At 41.0% G+C, this 10,347-nt stretch overlaps 1 long non-coding RNA gene across 2 annotated transcripts in view; it reads right to left on the minus strand.

Annotated features, from left to right (window-relative positions):
* Nucleotides 1-3,533: 3,533 nt before the first annotated feature.
* The window catches only part of LOC140740055 (uncharacterized), a 60,453-nt gene continuing 53,639 nt past the window's right edge, over nucleotides 3,534-10,347 (minus strand). For both annotated transcript variants that reach the window (XR_012101787.1, XR_012101788.1), the window contains exon 2: nucleotides 3,534-4,648. This is a non-coding gene — a long non-coding RNA (uncharacterized lncRNA). The remainder of the gene's footprint in view (nucleotides 4,649-10,347) is intronic.

Below are 10,347 nucleotides of genomic sequence, written 5' to 3' on the forward strand. Positions count from 1 at the left end.
GTCCTAGACTCTCCCACTATTGAAAGCATCCTCTCCATGTCCACTCTACCCAGATCCTTCAATTTTCAGTAGGTTTCATTGAGATCTCCTGAGCCCCATTCCAAACTCCAATGAACAGAGCAAATAACATCCCAGCTTCAGAACTACTTTTTCTTGCCAAGCATTTCCAATGCAGTTACAACACTAGCATATGCCTGGTTAGTACAGGGCATATCCGAACCAGTCTCTTTGGAATTGTCAGCAAAATGATGGAAGGTGTTGTCAACAATGTGACTAAGTGTTTCTCACTCAGCAGTAGCCAGCTCATGTATGCCTAGCCAGAGCTTTGCCCAGACCTGGAAACTTGGACATTCTAAGTCCAAACATGAACCCAAGATCTGGTTCCAGAGTTGAGGTGAGAATGTCTGGCCTTGAATCTAACAAACCAACCACATGGATACAATACTGCAGGTCAGAAACAAAGTTTTCTGTGACAAGCCATTCACCTCTTTACATATCAAAGCATTTACAAGGCATGACATGCAGGAATTTTATTTTTTTTTTTGAAATTTTTAAAATTAGTTTTTCAAAACATTTTACAAAATTAAAAACCCCAAATCCCAATGAGGAGCATTAATACAGTGCAAGATTAAGCATACAATAACAATATGCTACAAAGGAAGAAAATTTAACAAAAAAAGCACCTAAATTAAAGACAAGTGAGCTTAGTGTCCTCCCCAAGCCCCACAACACAAGAAAAAAACAACAACAACTCCAGACCAACCACCACACAGTATAAAGAGTATAAGTCCGGACAGTCAAACTCCCAGACTGTGAATACACTTAGCAACAGAGGATAATAATGCCTACTACCAGAAAAAAAAGGGAGCTGAAAGCAAGGGACCAAAAAGGAAAAAAAAGGAAAAAAAAAACCCTAGTCAAGAGGAAGGTTATGAAAGTACTCGATAAAAGGTCCCCAGACCTTATGGATCTTTAGATCCGAATTAAGAACTGATTGAATAGCTAAGGCAGATTTAGTAGGTGATCTGGTAACAGAGGATGATCGGTCCAGTTTAGGATCCAACCAACAGTTGAAATCACCACCCAATATAAGAGAGTATGAGTTTAAGTCTGGTAGTGAGGAAAAAAAACCGTTCAAAAAAGTTAACATCATCAAAGTTGGGGGCATACAGGTTTGCTAGTGCAACTTTAGTGTTATATAGTTTACCAGAAACAATAATAAAATGGCCATTTGTATCAGATATTTTATTATGGAGTTCAAAAGGAATATTTGAATTAATAAGAATGGAAACTCCCCTAGCTTTAGCGGCAAAGGATGAAGAAAATGCTGACCCGCCCACTTTGACAGAAGCCGGGAGTTATCAAAACAACGAATATGAGTTTCTTGAAGGAAAGCAATGTCAGCTTTGAGTTGTTTGATATGTGAGAATACCTTCCTCCTTTTAACAGGGTGGTTCAATCCCTTTACATTCCAGCTCACGAATTTAAGTGCACTAGCCATTATCAATTACTAATGCATAAAAGGCAGCAGGCATATAAAAAGTCAAGCAGTACAATAGCAGTCTGGGAGCAGAGATGTAAACATAGATTCGTAAGGTCAAAATATAAAAACATGTCCTAAGCAATAAAGAGATGTTGGAACTGGAAAAATCCACCCCACCCGCACAACCCAAAACTAGACGGCTACCAAAACAAGTAGGTAGCTCTACCAAAAAAATTTAACCTAAATACAACTTCCAGATCTGTGTCATTAACAACATTTCCGTATAAATATTATAGCAAATAATAACTAATTTATGCACTAGAAAACATAACTACAGATTAGAACACCTTCTGCAGAGATATACAACTTAATACAGAGAAAATCGGAAGAAAACCAAAACTAACCTACCCGTGAAACATTATAGAAGAATAAAGTAAGAGAAAGGGGAAAAAAAGGTAAGAAGGAAAAAGAAAAAAAAGAGGAAGGGGAAAGTTATAAATTCAAGACGAGTGTTTATCAACCATTTACAGAGAAGGGAGAAGAAAATTCAGAGATTAGCAAAAAGGGGTGAAGAAAAGAAAAAGGTAAAATAAATAAATATTTAAAACAAAGGAAAAATAAATCAGCAGTTGAACTGTGAACCGACAAACAGGGAGGCCTTCACTAAAGACTTCGAACCTCCAAAACAAGTTAGAATTAGTTGCAGAACTCTGTAGGTAAAGTTATACAAGAATAAAAATAGATTACACACACACCAAATCCCGGGAGAGATTGTCAACGGCCCTTAAAGTTTCAATGAATAATGTCCGAGTGATTCAAGTGAATTCCGAGTCCAGAGAAAGTAATTTTACTACGAGGAGTACTTATCCACCATTTTATGAGGTCCGATCAGATTTCGAAGATGGCTGGATAGCCGGAAGACTTGCCACAAACGCTTCAGCTTCCTTCGCTGATTTGAACCACTTATATTTCCTGGTATTAAGCTTGATTCGTAGATCAGCAGGGTTACGAAGGGAAGGTTTGAAACCACGATCAAAAAGCACTTTCATTGCGCCTTTAAACTCAGCGCGCATCTTTAAGGTCTGGGGTGCAAAATCTTCCACAAAGCGAATGGTTGTATCCTTGAAGGGAAGCGACCCCCTGCGACGCGGCTCTACGATCAGACTGTGTTTTACCTGGTATTGATGGAAACACAAGATTACTGGTCGCGGGCGGGAGCCCAGAATTCCAGGGGGAACGTAAACTCTGTGTGCCCGTTCGAGCTCGGGCGGCTTTGGAAGCAAATCTTTCCCGAATAACTCACAGAGAAACTCGGCGAAAAACTTCACGGTTGATCCCTTTTCAGTCGCCTCTGGTAATCCCAGAATTCTGATGTTACAGCGTCTGCTACGATTTTCGAGATCCACCATTTTGGAAAGAAGTTTGTTAGATTTTTCCTCTAAGCTGGAATAGAGAGTCTCCAAGTATCGAACACGACTTTCTAAATCTTCAGAAGTCGAATCGATGCGAGATAAGTGTTCAGCATGTTTGTCCACTTTATCGTTGATCCGATCCAGTTTGTCTTCTAACTGTTTGACAGCGGTTTTAAATTCCTTTAAGATTTCGTCTCGCCACCATCGTCTCGTCCGACGGGGTCATAGCTTCTTTTCATGCAGGAAATTTTAAGGGAAAATTAATTAAGTTGTGAGGATGGTGGAAGATAAAGTTCAGTGTAGAAGTCTGCAGCCATTACACTAGGGATGAATATCTTGGCCTTGGAGGAAATGTTTACCAGAGGAATACATTCAGGAGCTCTGAAGGTTAATTATGGTGGCAGCTGCCTGGGCAATGCTTGTGCTACTAGGATATGAGAGATGAAGGGTGATCTATATTATACATTTAATATGTATAATTCAAATAACAGCAAATGATTCCCATTGTTGGGCATCCTAGAAACATAGAAGAAAGATTCACTATCATCAAATTGGATGTAATCCAGTGAGCCCAGAAGTCAGGAGCCCCTTCTCAAAGGCAGTCCAGAAGTTAACGAAAACATGAGAAACATTAAAAATTGCTATTTGTATTGGTATTGTTTTATTATTGTCACATGTAGTGAAAAGCTTGTCTTGCATACTGTTCATACAGATCAAATCATTACACAGTGCACCTAAGTAGAGCAAGGTGAAATAATAGCAATGCAAAATAAATTGTAAAAGCTACAGGGGAAGTGCAGTGCAGGTAAACAATAAACTGCAAAATAACAACAAGGTTGAGTCCAACATCATACAAGAGGTCTGTTCAAGAGTCTGAGAATAGCGGGGTAGAAGCTGTCCTTGAGCCTGGTGGTATGTGCTTTCAGCATTTTGTACCTTCTTTCTGAAGGAAGAGGGAAGAAGAGAGAACATTTTTGATTCTCCTAGCTGCTTTACTGCACTCACAGCTCTGCAGGTCCTAGTGGCATGTGCAGTGCAGCTGCTGTAGCAAGCCATGATCCTCACTAACAATAAAGACTGGGGCACCTCAAGAGTGCGTGTTTGCCCACTACTCTATTCTCCCTACACTCATGACTATTGTAGCTAGGCACAGTTGAAACATCATTTATAAATTTGCCAATGCACAGCTTACGTTGGCATAATTTCAGATGGTGATGAGGAGGCGTACAGGAGTGAGATAGGTCAGCTAGTTAAGAGATGCCACAACAACAACCTCACAATCAACATCAGTGAGATCAAGGAATATATTGTGGACTACAGGGCATGGAAGTTGAGGGAACACACACCAGTCCTCATGGAGGGATCAGCAGTGGAAAGGATGAGCAGTTGCAAATTTCTGGGTGTCAAACTCTTTGAAGATCTATCCTGGGTCCAACATATTGATGCAATTACAAAGAAGGCACAACAGCAGCTATATGGGGCACGATAGTAACGTAGCGGTTAGCGCAACGTTATTACAGCTTGGGGCGTTGAGTTCAGAGCTCAACTTGCCTTCTGTAAGCAAGTTTGCATGTTACTTCTTGTGTGCATGGGCTTCCCCCAGGTGCTCTGGTTTTATCTCACAGTCCAAGGACATACCAGTTAGTTGGTTGATTGGACATTATAAATTGTCCCATGATTAGGCTAGGGTTACATCAGTGGGTTGCTGGCCGGTGTGGTTCAAAGGGCCAGAAGGGCCTGTTCCAAGCTGTATCTGTAAATAAATAAAAAATATATATCACTAGGAGTTTGAGGAGACATAGTTCATCACCAAAGTTGCTTGCAAATTTCTACAGATTCACCATGGAGAGCATTCTAACTGGTTGCATCACTGTCTGGAATGGGGGAGGGGGGCACTACACAGGATTGGAAAAAGTTGCAGAAAGTTGTAAACTCAGCTAGCTCCATCATGGGCACTAGTCTCCCAGCATTGAGGACATCTTCAAAAGGCAATGCTCAAAAAGGCAGCATCTGTCATTAAGAACTCCATCATCCAGGACATACCCTCTTCACATTAAGGAGGAGATAGGAGCCTCAACACTTTGAGAACAGTTTCTTCCCTTCCACTGTCAGATTTCTGAATGGACAATGAGTGTGTGTGTGTGTGTGTGTGTGTGTGTGTGTGTGTGTGTGTGTGTGTGTGTGTGTGTGTGTGTGTGTGTGTGTGTGTGTGTGTGTGTGTGTGTGTGTGTGTGTGTGTGTGTGTGTGTGTGTGTGTGTGTGTGTGTGTATATAAAATGGACAAAGTATATATACACATTTCTTATTGTAATTTATAGTTTTATTGTTTTGTATTACAATGTACTGCTGCTGTGTAACAACATATTTCACAATATTTCCCAAAGGTATCAACCCTGATTCTGATTCTGATGTATCTGGATAGTAAACCTGGATTGCTTGTTATCTTTTGGGCAAACACTTTAAAATTTATGAAAAAAACTGAAAAATCAACTAGTTTCCAGCTCAATGACAGAATAAAATGGTAATACACACAAATTGCTAAAGAAACTCAGCAGGTCCTAAGGAAAGGAATAAACAGGTGAGACCCTTCATCAGGACTGAGATAAAACAATACAGTTTGTCAGGACTTGGGGGGCAGAATAGTGACTGCTGAGTTCAGAGGTTGAATGAAACCTTGCCCTGGACAACAAGAAAGACTACTGGCATGGTTCTGAATAGCTTTCCTCTGGTTTCTAGGTGCCAGAGAGGCTCACGATAATAGAGGATCCCAGAACAATTTTACAGAAGAGCATGCTCTCTAGGGCAACATCCTCAATCAGAAAACATCATCCTGACATCAAACTCACATCTAAGGCACAACCAGACAGGGAGGATGTTATGTTATATAACTCCAAAACATAAAACTGATCAAAAGAAAAACACTGAGACCAGGGGGAACATGTCTAGTTTCATTCTTACTTTAGTGAGGTATGCACTTAAGATGTCGTGGTGTCATAACATATGTCATTCATGTATTTTGTACACCATAATGAATTATGTAAATAAGTAATGCTTAATGAAACAATATATTTACAATATTACTCAAATATTACTGAAATATTAAACACACAACACATCTCCTTCCTCAGCTAAAAACTCCAACTCAATATAGAATGCATCTCAATTTAATCGCTCTTACTCTTGTGGGATAATGGCTTTCCTGATGGTGTGTGGGGGGCTTGGCAGGTGAGACTTGTAGCTATGAACCAATCTCAGGTTCTGGGACTTTCTCCATGGCTGGTGCAGGAGTTGATTCTGGGGCTGTAGGAAGTGGTTCTGACAGCCCTGGACACCTTTCCTCTGGACATGTTGGCATGGTAAATGCTCATAACTGCTCATCTATTGTAGGCCACCAAATCTTTGAGCCAACAATTTCATTTTGACTTCATTTAATCATTAACATGTAACTCCTCCAACACTTTAGCTCTTAGCTTAGATGGTCCAACAACTCTCAATTCCTACATAAGGTAACCCTCATCAAGGGAAGTTCATCCTGGTGCTGTAATACCATAGAGTCTTAACTTGGTTAACAGCCTCATGTGTGGCATCTTGTCAAAGGCTTTCTGAAGTCCAAATATACAACATACACTGTATCCTCTTTATCTATCCTACATGTAATTTCCTTAAGGAATTCCACCAGGTTCGTCAGGCAAGATTTTCCCTTAAGGAAACCAGGCTGACTTTGTCCTATTTTGACCCGTGTCACCAAGTACTCTATAACCTCATCCTTAACAATTGACTTCAACATCTTCCCAGCCACTGAGGTCAGACTAACTGGTCTATAATTTCCTTTCTGCTGCCTTCCTCCTTTCTTAAAGAGTTGAGTGACATTTGCAATTTTCCAGTCATTTGGCACCATGACAGAGTCCAATGATTTTTTTTGAAAGATAATTACTAATATCTCCACAGTCTCTACCACTATCTCTTTTAGAACCCTAGGGTGCACTTCATCTGGTCTGGATGACTTTTATACCCTTAGGTCTCTCAGCTTTCTGAACACCTTCTCCATTGTAATAGCAACTGCACTCACTTCTCCTCGCTCGCACACTTCAACAACTTGCATACTGCTAGTATCTTACACAGTGAAGATTGATGCAAAATACTCATGTAGTTCATCTGCCGTCTCCTTGTCCCCCATTATTATTTCTCCAGTCTCATTTTCCAGCGGTCCTATATCCACTCTCATCTCTCTTTTATTTTTTTACATATTTGAAAAAGCTTTTACTATCCACTTTGATATTATTTGCTAGCTTGCTTTCATATTTCATCTGTTCCCTCCTAATGATTTAGTTGCTCCCTGTAGGATTTTTAAAATTTCCCAAGCCTCTATCTTCCCACTAATTTTTGCTTTGTTGTATGTCCTCTCTTTTGCTTTTACGTTAGCTTTGTCTTCCTTTGTCAGCTACGGTTGCACTATTTTGCCATTTAAGTATTCCTCCATTTTTGGAATAAATCTATCCTGCACCTTCCTCATTTTTCCCAGAAACTGACACCATTACTGCTCCGCTGTCATCCCTGCCAGCATCACCTTCCAATTTACTTTGGCCAACTCCTCTCTCATGCTACTGTAATTTCCTTTACTCCACTGAAATACTGCTACATCAGACTTTATTTTCACCCTCTCAAATTTCAAGTTAAACTCAATCATATTGTGATCACTGCCTCACTAATTTGTGCAGATTAGTATTTTTTGAAACTGCAACTTGACTTTTTTTTATCTTTCTTCTCTGTGCAGTCTATTTATTTTAGTTTGCTCTTTGTATGTGTCCTACTTTGCTGTATTTGATTCTCTAGGGAACAAATAAGGTACATGAGGAGTATAAAAAGTGCAAACAAATACTTAAGAAAGAAATCAGGAGGGCTAAAAGAAGACATGAGGTAGCTTTGGCAGTCAAGGTGAAGGATAATCCAAAGAGCTTCTACAGGTATATTAAGAGCAAAAGGATAGTAAGGGATAACATTGGTCCTCTTGAAGATCAGAGTAGTCGGCTATGTATGGAACCCAAAAAAATGGGGGAGATCTTAAATGGTTTTTTTGCATCTGTATTTATTAAGGAAACTGGCATGGAGTTAATGGAAGTAAGGCAAACAAGTAGTGAGGTCATGGAACCTATACAGACTGAAGAGGAGGAGGTGCTTGCTATCTTGAAGCAAATCATAGTAGATAAATCCCCAGGACCTGACAGGGTATTCCCTCGGACCTTGAAGGAGACTAGTGTTGAAATTTCAGGGGCCCCGGCAGATATATTTAAAATGTCGGTATCTATGGGTGAGGTGCCAGAGGACTGGAGGATAGCTCATGTTGTTCCGTTGTTCAAAAAAGGCTCTAAAAGTAATCTGGGAATTTATAGGCCAGTAAGTTTGATGTCAGTAGTAGGTAAATTATTGGAAGGAGTACTAAGAGATAGGATCTACCAGTAATTAGATAGACAGGGACTTATTAGGGAGAGTCAACATGGCTTTGTGCATGGTATGTCACGTTTAATAAATCTATTAGAGTTTTTCGAGGAGGTTACAAGGGAAGTGGATGAAGGGAAGGCAGTGGATGTTGTCTACATGGACTTCAGTAAGGCCTTTGACAAGGTCCCGCATGGGAGGTCAGTTAGGAAGATTCAGTCGCTAGGTATACATGATGAGGTAGTAAATTGGATTAGACATTGACTCAATGGGAGAAGCCAGAGAGTGGTAGTGGAGGATTGCTTCTCTGAGTGTTGGCCTGTGACTAGTGGTGTGCCACAGGGATCAGTGCTGGGTCCATTGTTATTTGTCATCTATATCAATGATCTGGATGATAATGTAGTAAATTGGATCAGCAAATTTGATGATGATACGAAGATTGGAGGTGTAATGGACAGTGAGGAAGGTTTGCAAAGCTTACAGAGGGATTTGGACAAGCTGGAAAAATGGGCTGAAACATGGCAGATGGAGTATAATGCAGACAAGTGTGAGGTATTGCACTTTGGAAGGACAAACCAAGGTAGAACATACAAGGTAAATGGTAGGGCACTGAGGAGTGCAGTAGAGCAGAGGGATCTGGGAATACAGATAACAAAATTCCCTAAGAGTGGTGTCACAGGTAGATAGGGTAGTTAAGAGAGCTTTTGGTACATTGGCCTTCATAAATCAAAGCATTGAGTATAAGAGTTGGAATGTTTTGGTGAGGTTATGTAGGACATTGGTGAGGCCGAATTTGGAGTATTGTGTGCAGTTTTGGTCACTTAATTACAGGAAGGACCTTAATAAGCTTGAAAGAGTGCAGAGAAGGGTTTACAAGGATGTTACCGGGACTTGAGAAACTGAGTTACAGAGAAAGGTTGAATAGGTTAGGACTTTATTCCCTGGAGCATAGAAGAATGAGGGGAGATTTAATAGAGGTTAAAATTATGATGGGTATAGATAGAGTGAATGCAAGCAGGCTTTTTCCACTGAGGTTAGGGGAGAAAAAACCAGAGGACATGGGTTAAGGGTGAAGGGGGAAAAGTTTAAAGGGAACATTGGTGGGGGGGGGGCATCTTCACACAGAGAGTGGTGGGAGTGTGGAATGAGCTGCCAGATGAAGTGGTAAATGTGGGCTCACTTTTAACATTTAAAGAAAACTTGGACAGGTATACGGATGAGAGGGGTTTGGAGGGATATGGCCCAGGTGCAGGTCAGTGGGACTACGCGGAAAAATGGTTCGGCACAGCCAAGAAGGGCCAAAAGGCCTGTTTCTGTGCTGTAATGTTCTATGGTCCTATGGTTCTAAGGGGTCCCAGAACAGATCTCTGAGGCACACCACTGGTCACCAAACTCCATGCAGAATATGACCTCCTACTTCACCTTGGTCTGATGAGTGAGTGAAGCCTCTGTCGGTCAGTGTTGACCATGAACGTTGCATCCTAGCTGACTATATACTCAATCTTGGGCAGTACGATATGGAGAGCAAGCTGTTGCCCATGCAGCAAGCTCGGCCTCTCTACGCATCTGATGAAGACAAAGGAACGGCAAAGGCCGAAACAGTTTGGTATCAGCAGCGAAGCAGGAGTTGCCAGTCAGCATTTCATCAGAGTTTCTCTTCTCCTACAATTACAGCACAGAAACAGGCCATCTCGGCCCTCCTAGTCCGTGCCGAACGCTTACTCTCACCTAGTCCCACCGACCTGCACTCCGCCCATAACCCTCCATTCCTTTCCTGTCCATATACCTATCCAATTTTACTTTAAATGACAATACCAAACCTGCCTCTACCACTTCTACTGGAAGCTCGTTCCACACAGCTACCACTCTCTGAGTAAAGAAGTTCCCCCTCATGTTACCCCTAAATTTTTGCCCCCTAACTCTCAACTCATGTCCTCTTGTTTGAATCTCAATGGAAAAAGCCTATCCACGTCAACTCTATCTATCCCCCTCATAATTTTAAGTACCTCTATTAAG

The sequence above is a fragment of the Hemitrygon akajei genome, chromosome 16, assembly GCF_048418815.1.
Source record: "Hemitrygon akajei chromosome 16, sHemAka1.3, whole genome shotgun sequence".
Taxonomy (NCBI): Eukaryota; Metazoa; Chordata; class Chondrichthyes; order Myliobatiformes; family Dasyatidae; genus Hemitrygon; species Hemitrygon akajei.